Below are 22,265 nucleotides of genomic sequence, written 5' to 3' on the forward strand. Positions count from 1 at the left end.
TCCGAGCCATCTGAGGGCCCGGATGTATATGAGAAGATGGATGAAATGAAAGATCAATTCCTTGAGCTGCGCAAGGAACTAAAGACTTTGAGGGGTAAGGACCTCTTTGGTAAAAGTGCTGCTGAGTTGTGCCTAGTGCCCAACGTGAAGATCCCGGTTAAATTCAAAGTGCCTGACTTTGAGAAATATAAGGGAAACACATGCCCGCTCAACCATCTTGTGATGTATGCTCGCAAGATGTCAACATAGACCGATAACGACCAACTGCTGATCCACTACTTTCAGGATAGCCTGACAGGTGCTTCGCTCCGGTGGTATATGGGGATGGAGAGTGCAAGCATTCTCTCTTTCAACAATCTAGGCGAGGCCTTCGTTAAGCAGTATAAATATAATATGGATATGGCTCCGGACAGGGACCAATTGAGGGTGATGTCACAAAAGGACAAGGAGACCTTCAAGGAGTACGCCCAGAGATGGCGAGAACTAGCAACTCAGATAGTGCCACCCCTGGAAGAGAAGGAGATGACAAAGATCTTCCTGAAGACTTTGAGCTCTTTCTATTATGAAAGAATGATTGCCAGTGCTCCCTCAGACTTCACCGAAATGGTGAATATGGGGATGAGATTAGAAGAGGGGGTCCATGAAGGTCATTTATTTAGAGATAATGGTTCCTCAGCAAAGAAGTATGGAGGCTTTGCTAGGAAGAAGGAGGGAGAGACCCATGATGTGTCCTCTCATGTCAAAAGAAGGCCCTCTGTAAGGAGGAAGGATGTGTGTCCAACCGTCAACCAACATTAGGTGGCTCATATAGCACCTGCTTTCAGAGAAGTTCATCAACAACAACAACATCGTCATCAACAGTAGGCCTACCAGCCTCGCAACAATAATAACACCAACACTAGCAACTACGAGAGGAAGATGGTAACTTTTGACCCGATTACGATGACATATGCTGAGCTTTATGCTTCCTTGATTGATAGGAAGCTGATAACTCCACGAGACCCTCCCGCTGTACCAGCCAATCCTCAGTGGTGGTATAAGCCCGAGCTTCATTGTGTATATCATTCTGGTGCTCCCGGACATGATATGGAGAACTGCTACCCATTGAAGACCAAGGTGCAAGACCTTGTGAGAAGTGGGGTATTGTTTTTTGAGGACATAGGTCCAAATGTAAAGAAGAACCCATTGCCCGAGCTTGGGAAGGCAACTGTTAACATGGTCCAGGGATGCCCTGGCAAATATAAAGTCCTTTATTTGAATGACATAAGGCAATCTTTGGTCGAGATGCATAAGTTATTGTGTGAACACAACCATTACGAGCATGACCATGATAGGTGCCAGGTGTGCACTATCAATGAGAGAGGATGTCATCAAGTGAGAAAGGACATCCAAGAGATAATAGATCAAGGGATGATTGAGATACTTCAGAATCGTAATGAGGATGAAGTTGATGTGATTACTCCTGTATTCAAAATTCCTGAGCCGATTGTCATCAAGTATGATGGCAGCAAGAAGAAAGTATCTCCAACTCTTGTGATAAAGCCAGCGGGTCCTGTCCCGTATGTATCAGACAAAGCTGTTCCTTATCGATACAACACAGTCATTCTAGAGGATGGAAAAGAGGTGACGTTGCCCTTAACTTTTATTGTAAGCATTTCAGATGTCAGTGGTGTGACCCGTAATGGTCGTGTTTTCTCGGCTCAGCCAAAATCCCATGAGGACATTGTGAAAAGAACTGCTGTTAATCCCGCCGGTCCCGTGGGGACTTCTTCTTCAGACAATTTTGTTCCTGTTGCGAAGGGTGTTTACCCTGTTGCTGTTAAGAACAATAATACTCCTATCCTAGTTGGCCAGTCTGGCATTTTGAAAGAGGATGGTGATGAGATGCTGAGGCTCATCAAAAGGAGTGAATATAATATTGTTGGTCAGCTGCTACAAACTCCATCAAAGATATCTGTCTTATCTTTGTTGATGAATTCCGAGCCACACCGCGAAGCTTTACAGAGGGTGTTGGACGTAGCATACGTGGACCACGATGTCACAATAGAGCAGTTTGATAGCATTGTTGCAAATATAACCGCTTGCAACAATTTGAGCTTCTGTGATGCTGATCTTCCCGAGGAGGGAAAAGACTGCAATTTGGCTTTACACATTTCAATGAACTGTAAGGATGACGCTTTGTCCAATGTGTTGGTGGACACAGGATCATCACTTAATATGTTACCAAAATCCACTCTCGCTAAACTTTCATATCAAGAACTTTCCATGAGGCAGAGTGGAGTGGTTGTGAAGGCGTTTGATGGATCGCGGAAAATTGTGATCGGCGAATTAGAACTCCCGATCAAGATTGGACCTAGTGATTTCCAGATCACTTTCCAGGTCATGGATATTCATCCGTCATATAGCTATTTTGTTTGGCAGACCATGGATTCACGAGGCAGGCGCCGTGACATCCACCCTACACCAAAAGTTGAAGTTCGTGAAGAACAAGAAGTTAGTGGTGATAGGGGAAGAGAAGGCTCTCGTGGTCAGTCATTTATCTTCCTTCTCCTATATTGATATTGAGGATGAGGTTGGAACTCCGTTCCAAGCCTTATCTATTGATGAGCCTTCAAGGAAAGGACTTTCTTCATTTGTCTCCTATAATGATGTGAAGTTGGCCATTGAGCATGGTGCAACTACTGGTTTGGGGAAAATGATCAAGTTGGAAGATAACAAGTCCCGAGCTGGCATGGGGTATTCTTCCGGTGTTTCCAATGAGCGTGGGCTATTCCAGAGTGGAGGTTTTATCCACACTGTTGAAGATCAGGAAGCTGCTGCCATCGTTGAAGACGATGAAGAGGAAGACCTTGGCAACTTTTTCATACCTGGTGGAATCTGCAATAATTGGGTCGCTGTTGATGTTCCAACAGTTATCCATAAGTCAATGTAATGTGTTCATTTTGTTTAAAAACCCTTCTCCCATGCCAAAAGGAGAAGCGAAGATATTGTTGGCATAATTTGATTAATACAATGATATTCATTCAATAATCACATGTTAAATGTTTGTTTTTCTTAAATTATTTTTGCTTTTTGCTTTTTGCATGAAATTGGTGATCACTATAAAACCTAAAAAGAGAATAAAATCAATCTTTTCATCTGACCATAATGATTTGCCTTGTTTGAATTCTGAAATCTCTTTTATACTCAAAATCATTATGCAGGTTAATCAAACCCATTGAACATAATGATCCAACACCATCTCCCAACTTTGAGTTCCCTGTATTTGAGGCAGAAGAGGATGATGTTGAGGAGATTCCTGATGAGATTACCCGTCTACTTGAGCACGAGGAGAAGATCATTCAGCCACATCTCGAGAATCTGGAAACAGTCAACTTGGGGTCTGAAGACTGCATTCGTGAAGTGAAGATTGGGGCACTCCTTGAAGAGTCTGTTAAGAAGGGGTTGATTGAGTTGCTACGAGAATATGTCGACGTCTTTGCCTGGTCATATGAAGACATGCCTGGTCTGGATACTATATCGTGCAACATTTCTTGCCGTTAAAGCCTGAGTGTGTACCTGTGAAGCAGAAGCTTAGAAGAACTCATCCAGATATGGCAGTGAAAATTAAAGAAGAAGTTCATAAGCAAATTGATGTGGGGTTTCTGGTGACTTCTACATATCCTTAATGGGTGGCCAATATTGCGCTTGTGCCTAAGAAAGATGGAAAAGTCTGAATGTGTGTAGATTACCGTGACTTGAATAAAGCTAGTCCAAAAGATGATTTTCCTCTACCACACATTGATATGTTGGTAGACAATACAGCTAAATTCAATGTCTTCTCATCTATGGATAGATTTTCCAATTATAATCAGATTAAAATGGCACCCGAGGATATAGAGAAGACAACATTCATCACACCTTAGGAAACATTCTGTTATCGGGTGATGCCCTTCGGTTTGAAGAATGCCGGAGCCACGTATCAACGAGCTATGACTACCTTATTTCATGATATGATGCACAAGGAGATTGAGGTGTATGTCGATAATATGATTGCGAAGTCGAAAACAAAAGTTGAACATGTATAACACTCGTTGAAGCTTTTCCAGCATTTGAGGAAGTACAAACTCCTCTTAAATCCGAACAAGTGTACATTTGGAGTCCGTTCCGGCAAGTTATTGGGCTTTATCGTCAGTGAGAGAGGTATTGAAGTTGATCCTGCCAAGGCCAAAGCAATACAATAGATGCCTGCACCCAAAATTGAGAAGCAAGTCCGAGGTTTTCTTGGCCGCTTGAATTACATTTTGAGATTTATATCCCACATGACTGCCACATGTGCGCCTATATTCAAGCTCCTCTGGAAAGATCAGCGTCACGATTGGACCGAAGATTTCCAAAAAGCCTTTGATAGTATCAAAGAGTATCTGTCCGAGCCTCCGATTCTGTCTCCGCCCGTTAAGGGGAGACCATTGATTATGTACATGATAGTGCTTGATGATTCCATGGGTTGTGTATTGGGTCAGCAAGATGAATCAGGAAAGAAAGAATATGCAATATACTACTTGAGTAAAAAGTTTACTGATTATGAGTCTCGGTACTCAATGCTTGAGAAGACATGTTGTGCTTTGGCTTGGGCCGCTAAGCGCTTATGCCAGTATATGTTAAATCAACGACTTGGTTGATATCCAAAATGGATCCGATCAAGTATATCTTTGAGAAGCCTGCTTTAACTGGGAGAATCGCCCATTGGCAGATGTTATTGTCTGAGTATGATATTCAGTATCGGGCTCAAAAAGCTATTAAAGGTAGTGTCTTGGCTGATCATTTGACACATCAACCAATTGAAGATTATCAATCTGTGCAGTATGACTTCCCTGATGAGGAGATTCTGTATTTGAAGATGAAAGATTGTGATGAACCTACGCTCGATGAAGGACCAGAGCCTGGTTCCTGATGGGGTATGGTGTTCGATGGCGCTGTTAATCAGTATGGAAATGGTATCAGGGCAGTGATTATTACTCATCAAGGCACATATTTTCCTTTTACAGCAAGGCTAACTTTCAAATGCACGAATAATATGGCGGAGTATGAAGCTTGTATTATGGGTTTGGAAGAATGTATTGATCTTAGGATTAAACATCTTGATGTTTATGGTGATTCGGCCCTTGTTGTTAATCAGATTAGGGGTGAATGGGAGACGAATCAGCCTGGCCTCATCCCATACAAAGATTATGCGAGGAGGATTTCAACTTTCTTTACTAAGGTTGATTTCCATCATATTCCTCGAGATGAGAATCGGATGGCAGATGCTCTTGCTACGCTTGCTTCAATGATCGTACTAAAGTATTGTAATGAAGTTCTGAATATTACTGTGATGCGCTTAGACAGACCATCTCATGTGTTTACAGTGGAGGAAGTAAAAGATGATAAGCCATGGTATTATAATATCAAGTGTTTTCTCCAAAGTCAGACTTACCCGCCTGGGGCATCTATTAAAGATAAGAAGACTTTGAGGAGATTATGTGGCAGTTTCTACCTTAATGGTGATGTGCTTTACAAGAGGAATTTTGACATGGTTCTGCTCAGATGCGTGGGTAGACACGAAGCAGACCTGTTGATGACTGAAGTCCATGAGGGTTCATTTGGTACTCATTCCAATGGGCATGCCATGGCAAGAAGATGTTGAGAGCAGGCTACTATTGGCTGACAATAGAGTCTGACTGCTGCAAGTATGTGAATAAATGCCACAAGTGTCAGATCTATGCGGATAAGATTCATATTCCCCCGACACTTTTGAATGTTATTTCCTCACCATGGCCTTTCTTCATGTGGGGAATTGACATGATTGAGCCAAAGGCGTCTAACGGTCACCGTTTTATTCTCGTAGCTATTGATTACTTCACCAAGTGGGTTGAAGCGGCATCGTATGCGAATGTGACTAGGAAGGTGGTTGTGAGGTTTATCAAGAATCAACTCATATGCCGATATGGTGTGTCAGACAAGATCATTACTGATAATGGATCTAACTTGAACAACAAGATGATGAAAGAGCTGTGTAGCGAGTTCAAGATTGCACATAATAATTCTTCTCCCTATAGACCCAAGATGAATGGGGCTGTTGAAGCTGCTAACAAGAACATCAAGAAGATTATTCAGAAGATGGTTGTTACATACAGAGATTGGCATGAGATGCTGCCATTTGCTTTGCATGGCTATCGTACATCTGTCCGCACTTCAACAGAGGCAACCCCTTTCTCTCTTGTATTTGGCATGGAGGTTGTGCTCCCTGTTGAGGTTGAAATCCCATCAATGAGAGTCTTGATGGAAGCCAAGTTGACTAAGGCTGAATGGGTTCAGAGTCGTTATGGCCAACTGAATATGATTGAAGAGAAAAGATTAACTGCCATGTGTCATGGTCAGTTGTATCAACATAGAATGAAGAAAGCCTTTGACAAGAAGGTCAAACCTCATGTGTTCCGATAAGGTGACCTCGTGCTCAAGAAAGTGTTGATTTCGCGCCCGATTCCAGGGGCAAGTGGACTCCAAACTATGAAGGTCCATATGTTGTTAAGAGAGCCTTTTCAGGCGGTGCTTTGTTGCTTACAACTATGGATGGGGAGGATTTCACCCGTCATGTGAATTCAGATGCAGTCTAGAAATACTTCGCCTAAAAATAAAAACATAATAGCTCGCTAAGTTGAAAACCCGAAAGGGCGGCTTAGGCAAAAATGAGCGTCTCGGTGGATTGAAAACCCGAAAAGGCGATCCAAGCAAAAGTTAGAGACATGAAAAAAAATATACATATCCCGCTAGATTGAGTACCTCACCCTGGGGCAATCTAGGCAAAAATTAGGGATTTGACAAGTAACTGCATCCTGACAAGACTTTGTTCTATAGCTGTCTTCTGTCAAGGATTCTCGCTCAGTCATCATCAACTAAAGCTTCAAATACATTGGATTCAGAGTTGGTGGAGAAACGATCATTATGTTCAATGTAGCCCTTTTCCATGTATATCACCAATTTCAAATTTGTAAAGATCCGTGGAGTCTCTCCATTTGCGGACCACCATTCTATCAAATAAATTTGAGCCTTTATCCAACTCTTTGCACTCTTATTTGTTTCTATTTAACAAACGTTTGCATGTTTTTAATTAGTGAATATCATTTGTTTTAAGCAAATAAAGTTTTATAAACTGTTTTAAACAAAATGAACATTCATAAAGACTAAAAGGATAAATGGAATGTCTTCAGTGCTCTTCCAAGGATAGTACGATCTCCAAAAAGGTAAGACATTTGTTCATATTCTAGCATGTTTATGTCCTCTTCATCAACTTTCAGTTGTTTCCTCAGCAAGAAGTTGTCTAGAGCAGTCAGTGAAGGGATTGTTCCCCTTTTCATCCCCAGCATGACATGTATGAACGAAGGATTCATTTTCGATTCCCTCAGCAGAGGCAGTTTCCTTTAAGGGTTGCCTACAGTTCATTCTCTGCAGGTTTGCCTGACCCGAGTTTGATGATTTGTTTCCCCTCCGTGTTTGAAGATTTCTTCTAAGTATTGAGGAATGATGAGGAAGATGTGTTGTTTTCTTCCCCAGCGGAGCAATTTGTTCTTTCTCCCTTTAGCAGAAATGTTTCTCCAACGGTTAGGAGGGAGTGTTTTGATTGATGTGTATCTGGTTGGTGGTTGTTCCCCATGGAATTTCACCTCATTCCTTGATAAGTTCCCCAGTAGAGTTTCTCCTACGACGAATCTTATTTGTATTCATCAACTTGTCCCTGAGAATTGTTGGAAAATCCTCGGCAGTCAGAAGCTGTGACTTTGCATGTCCCCCAGCGGTGATCTATGTCTCCTGGCATTTGCTGCATCCTCACTAGAGCTGAGTTCTCCTGTGGGTCTTACCCTTCTTTTTGATGTTACTCCTGTCGCATCTCGAAAAAATACGATTCCTCGCGATGGTCGCGGAAAAATTTACGTTCGAACAAAGTCGCCCCCGAACTTTATTTATCCCAATGAAGGGATAGGAAAATATCGATAAAACCTTTAGGAAATAGAATAATGGTCATCGCAAGCATATTCGGGTTCGGGAGTGGATTACGTAAGGGGAAGGTATTAGCACCCCTTACGTCCGTTGTACTCAACGGGAACCTTTTAGTTCTAATGTGCGTTTCGAGTGTTAATTTATGTTTGTTTGTTATCTTTGGGTTATGAGATATTGAAAAATAGAAATGGATGAGAACCTCAGAAAGGGAAAGGGGAGGTTTTTTATTAGTGTGCTCGCGAAGATATAACAATCTCCTGCCTACGTATCCTTATGGTATAATAAGGAAATCAGAGCATTCGTAGTTCGGGGAACTACGGTTGGTTGGTGTCTTTTAGTGAACAACTGCTTAGATCGCGTTCTAAAAGCTAAACGCTGGCTTGTCTACTCTCAGCGGAGGCTTAAGCATTGGTTTGTTATGCGCATTAGAAAGGATTAACAGTGTTCTTTCTTAAAAGAGTTTAGGTCACACGGAGGTGACAAATTGGATTAAGGTATTTTGTTTGACTGGTTTCGATCGCACGAGGGCGAGGAAGGATAGGTTTGATGTGTTAAGGTATTTTGGTTGGATGACGATTACTCGGATAGTCGAGTAAGACAACTCGTATCCTAGCAGTCGGGAAAGGGAATAGAAGACTCTAGACCGCTTTCTTTTTCATCCTTAATTATAGAAAGGATTTGATAATAATTAAGGTGTTTTAAATGGATGACGAATACTCGGATAATCGAGTAAGACAACTCGTATCCTAATAATCGGGAAAAGGAATAGAAAACTCTAGACCACTTTCTCTTTCATCTAAGTGATTATAAAAATAAGTTTATGTATGGTCGATGTATTTTTAGAATAAACGAAAAGTGCTCGAATGACTGAGCAAGACAACTCATATCCAAGCATTTGAGAAGAGGAATTGAAAACTCAATACCATCTTCCTTTTCGTGCAGTTTATTATGAAATGATTTGACTTACGGTATAAGTTGGTGGAAAAATGACAATTGTTCGACTGACCGAGTAAGAGAACTCGTATTCGTCCAATTGAGGTGAGAAGTTGAAAACTCAAAGTCATCTCCTTTTTCATTTCATTGTCATGAAAGTGTTTTGATTTAATCGGGATTTGGAAGTTTGTAGAGGAACGACAATTATTTGACTAACCAAGTAAGAGAACTTGTATTCAAATAGTCGAGGAGAAAAATTGAAGACTCAAAGTTATCTCCCTTTTGATTTCTTGTTATAAAATGATTTGATTTGTTTGTACTTAAATGAATTAGAAATGACGACCATTTAACTAACCGAGTAAGAAAACTCGTATTCAAATAATCGAGGAGAGAAGTTGAAAACTAAAAACCATCCCCCTTTTTATTTTCAAATGAAGTGTTGTTTAGATGTGATTAAGTCTTTTAATTTAACTTTCGATATCGGATCGAGGTTTTAAAATTGCATTCTTGTGAATGAATTGAATTTATTTGGTGAATAATCCATTTAATAGATTAATTAAAACCGAATAGGTCTCATTGTAAGAAAGCCCAAGAGTAAGCCATGTGAGGTTGATGGCGATGCTTTTTCAAGTGATCGACTTACAAAGGCATTTAAAATGGGCTCGACTTTGAATCGAGAATTATGCGATCTTTCTTTGAAATTGGTTTGACATGTTTTTGAATCAAAGTGATTATGTATGAAATTAATTTGGTAATTTGAAAATAATTATGAAACTATAGTAATGGAAGAAATCACTCAAAAATATGTTGAAACGCCAAAAGGATGTTCACTGTTGTGACAATACAAACATCATTTAGAAAGTTATTTCCTAATCAAACAACCTAACTAGTTGAGAACAAATCAATTAAACCATTAATAAACAATAAAAAATCGATTTAATTAATTTAAACTCTAAAAAACTTAACGATCCAAACTTAACCATTTAACCTAGTTAAACAAATGATCAATTTATTGGAAGGAAAATCAATTAACCAAACTCAATTATTTTAACCAAGGAAAGAAATTCATTCAAAAACCTATTTAAAAAATAATTAAAAAACAAGAAATAATAGGTGCAGGAATGAAAAGAGGTGTGTCTACTGATTGGGCCCAAAACACATAAAAATGAGTCAGCCCATCCTGTATGTTTTTCCTCTTCCTATCATATTTAAAGTAAATAATAATAAAAATAATAATAATAATGCTGGTAAATGAAAAACCAATATCAACTTACACGTCACAAATTAGGTTTGCAGAGAGTGGGAGAGTTTGTGATGAAGAGGAGAGAAAGAGAAAACCGATATCCACGAATCCATGTTCAGTCTTCCGATTGTCCAGAAACAGCCTGTAAGTGTAATCAACAGCAATAAGAACCATTTTATTTTCCAACAGCAATGGCGGTCGATGAACGGTTCCGACGAACGGCTCAAAATCGAAGTTGAAGAGGGTTTAGTTGTGCGGTGGTCTTGGCCGTGAAATAGATCTGATGAAGAAAGGAGTTCGCGGCGGCGGTGGTTTGGCGGCAACGGTAAAGTGTTTGCCGGCGGAAGGGAGAAGTTGTGTCGGTGACGATTTGAAGGATGTCGCGGCATAGTTCGTCGTGTGAAGAAGGTTGGTTTATAAGCAGTTGCTAGTCGCGAGGGCGGCTGATTTCGCGGCAAAGGTAGCGACATCTGGTGACGATAGTGCAACAACGTGTGGTTCCGGCGGTGATTACGGACGGTGAACCATTCGCGGTGTTGGATGGTTGTGATTCCGGTAGCGTCATTTCAATTTGGTTTCTGTTTGTTTTAATGTTGTATTGTTGATGTCTTGCTGTATTCGTTTTGGTTTCAGGTTTTTTTGAAGAATTGCTTTGCCATGTTTATGTTGTTGTTGTTGCGTTTGCTGTTGTTGTTTCTTTGGAAAAATCTCTGTTGTGTTTATGTTGTTCTTTAGGCTTTTTTTTTAGAAAAAGTTGCTTTTTGTTGTTATTGTGGTTTTTGCTTTTGGGAAGAAAAATCTTACTGTGATCTCTCTCTTACGTTAACCTCTCTTCCCATTTATGAAGAACTTTCATAAGTTTTTTTTAAAAAAAAACTCCTTTCTTTTTCAATTTGTCTCATCCCAGATTATGTGAGATTTGATTTGTTCCTGTTTTAGATCAACTTTGACATGCTTTTTGGATGTTTAGATTGATTTTCCGGGTAAAGCTTTAATCTGAGTAATTTTCTAGTTGTTTTTCAGTTCTCTAAGTGCTTTTGAAAAGTGCTTTTAAAATAAGCTATTTTTGTTCTCTGCAGATTACAACTCTGAGATGACCTGCTGGAATGGAAGGTGGCTGCTCCAAGCTTCAAGACAACCTGTTTTCGTCCAAAGTGATTTCATCCTAATTGCTTGGTTTTGGTCATTAAGAACCTATTTCCATTTGTAGCAATTTCTTACTGTAATTACTTAGTTTAGTTTTTTTTAGACAAAATGTGTGTTTGGATTATTTGGGACTTATTGAATTAAATTTTAATTATGTAATTACCTTTTATTCTTTCAAAATTTAACTCAATATTTATTTATGTTAATCATTCAACTTTTTTTAAAAACAACAAATTTCTAACTTAAGTAAAATGACTTAGTTTTCAAAACAACAAATTTCTAATTTAAGTTTAATGACTTAATTTTAAAAACAACAAATTTCTAATTTAAGTATAATGACTTAATTTTAAAAACAAATTTCTAATTTAAGTATAATGACTTAATTTAAAAAACAAATTTCTAATTTAAGTATAATGACTTAATTTAAAAAACAAAATTCTAATTTAAGTATAATGACTTAATTTTAAAAACAACAAATTTCTAACTTAAACACGAAAACTAAGTATAGTAATTTAATTTTAAAAAAAACACAATTCTAATTTAAACACAAAAATCTAAATGTGGGACTTTTATTTAAAAAAAAAAACACAATTCTATTTTAAATACAAAAATCTAAACATGAGACTTTTAATTTAAAAAAATACAATTCTATTTTAAATACAAAAATCTAAACATGGGACTTTTAATTTAAAAAAAAAACACATATGTTTCTAAAAAATGCAAATTTAATTTGGAAACCCATGAAGAACTTAGAACTTGGTATAAATATTTAGGATGAGTAAATGGACTAGTAAATAGTGATCATAGAAATAATAACATGGCTTTTAATACTTACTAATAGAAAAATAGGTTTTGGATTAGTAATGTAAAAAGATTCAAACCACATTTTAGATTATGAACACACTTATGCAAATGGGCCTTTGAAATAAAAAGATCTCATGGGTAAACCACAAATGGCCGGACAAAATTGGGGTATGACAGCGCCGGATGCCCGTTCGTGGCTCTTAAGCCTGTTTGTGTTAGACATGTCTGTCTGTCAGTATTAATCATACATAAATCACGCATATACATGCATAATTATAGTATTCGGATATTCAGGATGCATTATTTGCCATATATCTTTGCTTATTATCGCCTGTTATTGGTGAAATATTCTTCCCCAAGCAAATGTTTGCGTCTGATCTCTCCATAGTGGAAAGAGTATGCAAATATCATTTGATTTCTCTATAAATTAAGGCCCTTATGCTTAGAATTCACACACACCTTGCGCCAGCTTTGAATCCCCATTGAAAATCCTTCATTCTAAGAAGATAACCCTGATAAATTCATTTGAATTTGAGCTTGAATCTCCACTGTTTTGGAATTCAATTCTCCCGGAGTCCATTGATTCTAAGCCTTTCCATTCCTCTCCTGCAAGCAATTGAAGTGAAGCCAAGCACGATTCAGATCAAGATCTAGCAAGCTCAGACCTCCATTGAAGGTAATTTGCAGAAATTTTAAACTCTTTGATTCTCCTTGATTCTTGCTCAATTCCATTGATTCTTGAGTTGTCTGAAGTCCTACCAATGTAGGCAAGAAGATTGAGTTGCTTTGAGGCCAAATCGAAGCAACTCAGATCATGAACCTCATTTTTCAATTCCACATATCTCTCAATATAGTTGGAATTGGATGAATTGGATGTGATATTCGTGCTCAGTGATATTTTCTCTTTAAAATCATGTCCCTGTTTTGCATTTTGGTGATGGTTCATGTTGACCAGTCCGGTGAAGCTCACCGGAGAAGACAACCGGAGCTCTGGCTCCGGTGATGATGTGCCTTAAGTCTGAACTGTGTGATCCAACTTCCACGTTTTAATCTTAGTCGTTCCTTGTGATTACTCATGTTGCAGCGCATTTGACTAAGGGACACATGGAGCGCATGTTTTGGATCATCAGATCTGCCACCTCAATTAATGAGGGAGATCTGATGGTCCACGTATTTTTGAATTTCTGAAATTTCATTTTAATTCCATTTTCTTCAATAATTCATAATAAATTTAATATTGATCCAAAAAATATGAGACTTTCACCAAAAAAATTCAAATATTTTTCTCTTTCATGTTCTGAATTAAAATTATTTTTTGGATCATTATTAATATTTTTCATGAATTAATTGATTTTTCATTTGTTTTTAATTGTTTAAAAATAATTTTAAGTGTCCAAAAATTATGAAATATTTTCTCCAAGGTCCTTTGACCTTGTTTGACCTATGATAAATCTCATGGCCATTTATTTGGTGTTTTGATGAGATTTTAGGATTTGGACAAAACATATTTAAATTTAATGCATTATTTTACTATTTTTAATTGAATAAATGTCATTTTAATTGTGTTGACCATTTGGATTGACTTAATTGAGTTTCTTATTTGTTGGGCCTTGGTCAAGGTTGATTTGACTTTGTCAAGTTAATATTATTGGATTTAGGGGGTTGATGGAATGTACATTCCATCTCCCAAAATGAATGAATAATATTAATTTGGTAAAAGTCCTCCTTTGACCAATTTGTGATCTCATTCATCCCTTCCCCTCTTCATCTAATTCCCTTTCTCCATTTATTCTTTTTCAATTGGCCAACGACATCTCAAAGTCATAATGCTTGTTGATCGAAAGATTAAAATGAGTATGGATGAGATTAGGCCACACCTTTGCATATTTTTTGTGTGTGGTATGTTTAAATGAGCATAGTTCATAATACTATGTCTCCAACATGCATTAACACAAAAAGTCTATTGCCCGACCTCAAATAGTTGTGACTTCTATATAAGTCCAATTACGATTGCTTAACATAACGCTAAATTTGTGACACAAAAGGCATAATCATTCTAGTTAGTGAGATTGTAAGTCTCCCCTCTTCCATGGTATTGTGTGGAAACTTAGCCTTCTTTCCTTCCTTTGGAAGATGTATTGGTTCAAGGATCCATGCTTGTGGCAAGTGGGTTGAGTGTTCTCCAAAGAATGTCTTGAAATCAAAAGCAAAACAAAACTAACTACTAACTTACTAACTATTAACTTTTATTTTCAAGCTTTTACTTTTAATGCAATTTACTTTTAGTATTCTATTATCATTTGTCATTATACATATCATTCTAATTGTTTATGTTAATGTAATTTTCACTTTGTCCACTTGGACCATATTGTGTGATATTATCTTGCTTAGTGTATATTTTATTTGTTTGTTTGGTCTTTGACCATTAATGCACATAATAATAACAAAAACCCTAAAAGACTTTTGAGTGGACTGTTGGTTTGATCTTGCCCAATTGGACTTAGAACTTAGGCAACATTCCTTTGCTAATGGACTTGGCTAATGCCAATTTGTTGAAGAACCAAGAACTTGCAATTTGAGTTCATCTGATACATCTTTGAAGATCTCTCCAGTTTCACTTGCAAAATTGATCATTGTTAAGCTGTTATGTTGAACCTGTGACTTATGGAATTCATCTGCTACATAGGCTGTTTTGAAAGAAGATCATTGAAGTGGATAAGATTGGGTGAGGCCATCTTTATTTGATGCCTTTGCTCCTCAAGATTGATACAATTGTGCATTTGTGTATTGCTTGGTTCTAAAAGTCCAAGGGATTCTGGGTTTCTATTGACATACTTGTCTATTGGATTGCTCCCATTTGGTCAGATCTTTTCAACTTTAAAACTTTTAAATTCTTGTATATAGGGTAGTCTCTCCATCTTCTTCCCATTTCTTTAATTTCAAAACCTCTCCCTTCATTTTCAAAACCTTCTTTGTGTGAACTACTTTTGTTCTAAACTTTGACCATTTTTTTAAAAAAAGATAGAAACTTTGGCCTTATGCCATTGCATTTTCAAACTTATTTTCTTTAATCAAACTTGTAAATAAACCTAATCATACTTGACTTAAAACTTTCAAAAAGCCAAAAAAAACTAACTCATTCAAACCATTTTAGGCCTTTGTGCCTTTCAAACTTAATTTTTGTTAAAATAAAAACCAACACACTCATTTTGAAATTTCAAGCACGAACTACGAGGTTTTGATCCCTCATTCATATGTTGGTACGTAGGCACAAGACCGAAGGTCTTGTCAAACACAAAAATATAATTAATGAATTATTTTCTCATCCCACCACTCTATTTGTTTGTAAACATTACTTTATACCAAGTACATATGCATACAAAAAGGGCTCCCTAGGAGTACCTAGGACACTTTGGGTGCTAACACCTTCCCTCTGTGTAACCAACCCCCTTACCTGTAATCTCTGACTTTTATTAGTTTTTATTTGAAAACTTCTTACTATTTGGGTTTTGTTCGTACTTTTTCCCTTTTCCCTTGGAAATAATAAAAGTGCGGTGGCGACTCTTGTTAATTGATCTCTAGCTTGTCAATAACTTGATGATCATGAATTTCCCGCTACAATATAGAAATGGGGAATTATGATATTCATATCATGTTCATCTTCATCTCTATCTCTTGTAATTTGAATAAGATTTTGATCCAGCATCTCTTTGCAAATCTCTCTTCACCATATCACACCCTCAAGAGTTTCTTGAACAGATGCAACAAGAAACATGATTGTGCTCCTAATAACTCAGCTCACACAAAGTTGTATGCATCTCGACCAAGGATCTTCTAATTAGATTGACATAAAAAACAAGGTACTTTCCAGGACATCCCTCAACCATATTCACAGTTGCACCATCATGTTTATGCAACGGATTGGCTTGCACATTAAGACCAGAGTGTTCAAAAGACAAAATACCACCTTGCACTAGTCTTATCACCTCAGTTTTCAAAGCAAAACAGTTTTCAATATCATAACCGGGTGAACCTTGATAGAATGCACAATAATGATCAAGTTTATGCATAGGACATCGAAATGGGATCAAATTGCACTTGTCTTAGGACACAGTTCTGTTGATTATGTTGATGAGTGTGTTACTGAAAACATGGTTGATAATTTGGTGTTACTTGAACAACTAGAGCAGAATTAATAACCAGGGTAACTGATGCCACATGCTGATGATGTTGATTTCTTCTCAGAGACCTCCTACGCTTCTCTTACGAAATAGTGTTAGCATCACGTTCCTTCTTCTTGGACAAACCATTCTCATACTTCTTGGAACTGTCAGAAGAACCACTCTCTTTCAATCGTCCCTCATGGACACCTTCTTCTAGTCTGATCCCCATATTGACCATCTCAGTAAAATCACTGGGAGCGCTTGCAACCATTCGGTCATAATAAAATGGACTCAAAGTCTTCAAAAACAACTTTGTCATCTCTTTCTCTTCTAACAGAGGATTGACTTGCGCGGCAATCTCGAGCCATCTTTGCGCGTACTCTTTTAAAGTTTCCTTATCCTTTTGGGAGATAACACGAAGTTGATCTCAATCCGGCGTCATGTCAACATTATACGGAAATGGGAGTAGAGATGATTTCAGAAATCACAATCCTCTTAAACGAAGTTTGAGAAGGAAGAGGGGGATGATTTTGAGTAGCCGCCATAGTTTCCATCATGGTAGAGAGCCCTTCAAAGCTTTCCCTTAAAGTAGTCACTTCCTCATGTAGTTCACGATTCTCTTGCTCTGAACAATCCATCTTCCCATGTTGATTAGCACGAGTGTTGTACTAGTGAGACAACTTGTCTGAATGAAGACTAAGAAAAGGAAGAAATAAGACACCTGACAAACTCACACAAATCAAGACTAATATGCAACATGATGCTTGATATGCAAATGAAAATGCAAAGTTTTCAAGGAACTTTAAAATGTAAGGCAAATTGTAAACGTCATAAAGGAAATAACACGTTTTGGAATACTAAAAATCTCATTTTATTAATAATGGAAAGGATTACAATCTGAAATACAATCTCGATAATCCTAAAACATAAGTAGAAAGAAACTAGGTCTATGGAATCATATCCGATGATAACCTAATTCCAAGCTGATACTTCTTGCGAAGCCTTTTGATCTCTCTTTCATAGTTTCTGTTTATGGTATCCTTCTCTATCACAAGCTGATCCACAATGCCTTTCCAAACACCAGAGGTAGGAAGATGAGTAGATGATGAATTGTTGGAGGAAAATAATTCCTCTTGGTTCCTTGACCTCTTCATGGCACGTTTCTCAAGCAACTCTATTAAGTCATCCTTTTCTTTCAACTGCTTCTACAATCTAACTTCTCAAGGTTCGAAGCGTGAAAATTGTCTTCCCAAGTATCTTTCTCTTGCTTCATCCAATCCAAAGCTTCTTTCAACTCCTTTATGCCTTCAATATGAATAGTGGGTGATTTGACCACTACTAAAGACATAGGTCTCTCATAAGAGTACAACATCTTGAAATCTTTTGCTCTCTTCTTCACCCAACTAGTGTAAGGCTCCGAAGTTACACAATTCTTTAATCCAATCTCACCTTTTTATTTCTTATGAATATTGTGCCAAGCATGCGTCATCCTAGCCTTCAATCCTTGAGTGTCTTTCGCTTCTTGGAAAAATAAACCTTCTAACAAAGTGTTATTAGGTTTGTCCTTCATAGAGAACCCAAGTTGGTGTCTTGCCAAATCCGGATTGTAGTTGATTCCTCCTAATGTACCAAGAAGACGCACATTAGCGAACTCCCCACAACTATCAATAATCTCGACGTTATCGTAAATAGAAGAATACCAAATGATTTTATCATCGGTGAGAGATATAAGTCTTTGAGACCACCTTAAAAAACCCTTGTTTTCTTTGAAGATAGAATATTGAGGCAAGTGCGAAATAAACCACTTGTACAACAAAGGTGCACAACAGACAATGGTTTCATTTCATTTAGAAGTCCTATGATGAATGGAGAAATATGTGTCACCGAGCAAAGTTGGAATATGATTCCCAACCAAAAAAGATCCTAACAACATTAACATCAACAAAATTTTCAATATTGGGAAATAAGACCAAACCATAGATGAGTAAGGCAAGAATAGTTTCAAAGGCCACCATGATATCAACATTAGCAAAATAAAAGGCTTTCTCAATCAAAAAATTTGAAGTCAACCCTCAAATCCCTCTTGTGATAGTGAGACTAGCATTTACATTAGATTTCTTCGGGTGAATAGCACCAACAATAACTTGAGACTCCAGAGTTCCTTCCAAACCACAAAAAGGGAACCTGTCAAAAACTGGCATACCCAAAAGATAAGCATACTTCTCCATTGTAGGCAATAAATGATAATCAGGGAAAGTGAAGCACCGGTAGACGGAATCGTAGAACTGAACCAGAGTACAAAGAAGAACATCTTCAACATCAGTAGATAGGACAGACAAAAGTCTTCCAAAATGGTCTTTGAAATCCTTAGGATCATCCATAAAAGATGCTTGCTTTCTCAATTCCTTAAGATCAGGACATCTGAAACTGTATTTCTGAGTATTCCTGCATCTAATATCCATGGTCAAAATATATGCGATGTTTGCAAAGAGAATCTCTAAGTTCCTTAAAAATTGAGAAAAATGTTCATGAATGCAATGAGTGCATGATACAACAACCACAAACAAGATGACGCAAGGCACACAAATAGGGTTAAAAGGTTCGGAGTCACGACCATGGAGCCAAGGGTGAGAACCAACCCACAGGGTATGTACTAAGGGTATAATCACTTGTATAACAAGGTTCTAAAAAGTTCCCAGAATCATAATTCCATCTTTCAGATATTACTAGCTTAAAAGACTACTCATCAACCAATAACATTCTAAAGAGAAAATCGTCCAAGTGTAGTATCGTGTAACAACTAATTTAAGTATGCACCTGAATAGCCACTGCACTATATCCTAAAAGTCCAAGATGGTTTAAAGGTTCGAAGGTCCTCAGCTTCTCAGGCTCCCGGGTCAAAAAAAGTAATGCCAATTATGACTACTCGCATGACATCAGTAATCCTAAAGGGGCCTCCACTGAGCGGGGGATCTCAAGTCAGCTCATTAAGGATTAATTCCACATAAGCCAAACAAGACTATACCACCCTCCTATCATAAGAGCACTTAAGTCTAGGTATAAGACTTATCTCACCACACAGAGATCACCAAGCACCAGACATAACAAACAATAGCAAACAACAACAAACAACAACAAACATAATATACAGATAAATAAAGACAGGCTAAACACACTAGGGACTACTCCCCAACAGAGTCTCCACTTTTCTGTAGCGGTAAATTTTTTGAGATTAAGCTATTGATTAACTTAACTCATAAATCAAGACTCGCCACCACACTTTTATTATTTCCAAAGGAAAGGGAAAAAGTATTAACAAAACCCAATTTTTTTTAAAAATAAAACTAATAAAAAGAGATAAGGGTCCCGATGTTAGTTATACAAAGGGAAGGTATTAACACCCTAAGCATCTACAGTACTCTATAGGAACCTCTTTGAAAATCTGTAACTTTTGGCTTAAAAAATGTGTTGTTTTCAAAAGATTGAGGAGATGAGAAAAGAAATGTTTTTATAACTTTTTGTGTTTGCCAAGACTTCTTGAGTCTCATGCCTACGTACCAACAAAGTGTAATGGAGGATCAAAACCTCGTAGTTCATGGTAAAAATAACAAAGGTGTTTGTTTTTATTCATTTTTAATGAAAATACATTTTGTCATTTTAAGGAGAATACTCAACTAGTCACCCACAAGTATGAGAACTTTACATCACTATAGGGAAGGTCTCCAACTTGGATAAATATCAAGAAGTATGCCAATAACTCTCTTGGATGGAAAAGATTTATCATCAATACTATGGGGGTAGAAGAATTATATCTCAACTATGGAAATGAGTCATGTCTAAACTTAAAGAAAAAGTTTCAAAAGAAAAAAGTGCACAAAGGGGCACAAAATAGTTTGAATGGGTTATGTATTTTTTTAGTCTTTTAAAATTGGTTTGAATATGCTTAAGATGTGTTAACATTTATTAATAAAAAGGTTTTGAAAATCACTTGACAAAAGTTAAGGTTTATTAAGAAAATGGTTCAAGTTTGAAAACAATACGGTTTTTAAAAAGAAAAAGAAGATTTTTGAAAATTAAAGAAAAGAAGAAGAAGAAGAGATTATCCTAGAGAAATAAGTAAAAGCTAGGGAGGAAAGATCTAACCAAAATATAGCAAGCTTTATGACATAAGTCAAGCAAGAATTCCCTCATTTGGATTTAAGCCTCAAGCAAGCCAAATAAGCAAAGAATAATCCATGTGTCAGATGAAATCAAAATAGTCAAGGCAAGTCTTCAAAAGAAACCCAGAGTCAAAGGTATCAGATGAATCTCAAGGTCTCAAACCCCAAACTCCCAAAGCAAGGGTCAAAGTCTTAGTTCTAAGTCTATAACTCCATAATAATGCCAAGGATAGTAACCTGAAGTCCATGAATCAAGAGAACCAATTGTTTAGAAGTTTATTCCTTTATTAATGTATTTTAAAGAAAAATAAGTCCAAATGGACAAAAGAAAAAGAGAATAAACATAAACAAAGATTCAAGTGGACAAAGAGAAAATAGCATAAACACAAACAATATGGTATGAGATGCCAAAATAAAAGCATAAAGTAAATAGCAAGAAGTAAAAAAAAACACAATACTAAATGACAGTAAAATAAAGTCAATGCAATAAAATGTTAGTAAGTTGTGTTAGTAATCAAAAATAGAAAGATGATTTGTCATTTTTTGGAGAACACTTAACTATTCACCCATGAGTATGAAAACATGGACCTCTGTATCACCTATGAGAAGGACTCCAACTTGGTTAAAATCAACAAGTATGCCACTAGCTCTCACAGGTGAAAAGAAGACAATATTTTTCATACAATAGCACGAGGAGTAGGAGACTTACAATCTCACTTATAAAAATAAACTTGCTTTCGGGAAAAATTTAACGCTATGTTAAGCAATCGTAATTGGACTTATGTAGAAGTCATAACTATCTGAGGCAGGTAAATAATAATGTTTGTGTCAGTACATGCTAGAGAAATGATATGTAAATCATTCTCCTAAAGCTATGTCACACAAAAAAGAAAATGAGATTGATCAAGCACAAAGGCTATGAGAGTGGTCCATTACATCAATCTATACTTCATGATACTTAGGACAAACTTATGCGTCAATCCATAGTAGCTTAAATGATCCATGATCAATTAATAGGTAAATTTAAATGATGAAAGTTCATCAAGCACCAATCCACACATCATGATCAAGATCGACATAAACCATCCAATTGATCAAAAGAAAAAGGAATAGAGGGGGATCAAGAAGAAAAGGACAAGAGAAATCAAATCTGTAAGACCCCAATTTTGGCCCTAAGATCCCTCATGGCATCATAACATTGCATTTACAAAGCCTCAAGGATCATAAGCATCTAGGTTCCCTTTACCTTTGGGTGGGACCCCTTGTGAGTGGTTTGAGATCACAAAGCATACTTGAATTGTATATTATTGCTTTTCTCATTCTTTTACTCACTAACCAAAAGCACAAAAATATGTCACTAACATTTCTTGTTTGTAGCTTGAGCAATCACAAGGTCCAAAGCTTCTAGGAGATCCTGTGTGCATTGATGTGGCCAAGAGAAGATGAAAGCAAGCATGGAAATGGTTACCAAGGCTATCATCCATCAAATATGCCTCCCTAGTATCTCAATTCATCATTTTGATCAAAGCAAGTTATAGGGTTTGAGGTTTGTTCCTCAAGGAAACCCTAATTCATATGTTCATCCACTGTGCCTTGCTCATGAAGCAACCTCAACCCATGGTAAAATAAAATTAAGGGAAGTTCTTTAATTCATCATTTCATGCATATTTGAGCTTATTTGAGTGCCCTCAATCATCAATTCATCAAGATATGAGTTGTGGACTCGAGAAGTTGATCAGTCAATTCATCTGACTATTTTGAAATGCACTAGGACCTAACTTTTTATGTGTTAGTCAAATG

This window comes from Lathyrus oleraceus, chromosome 5 (genome assembly GCF_024323335.1).
Source record: "Lathyrus oleraceus cultivar Zhongwan6 chromosome 5, CAAS_Psat_ZW6_1.0, whole genome shotgun sequence".
Lineage (NCBI taxonomy): Eukaryota > Viridiplantae > Streptophyta > Magnoliopsida > Fabales > Fabaceae > Lathyrus > Lathyrus oleraceus.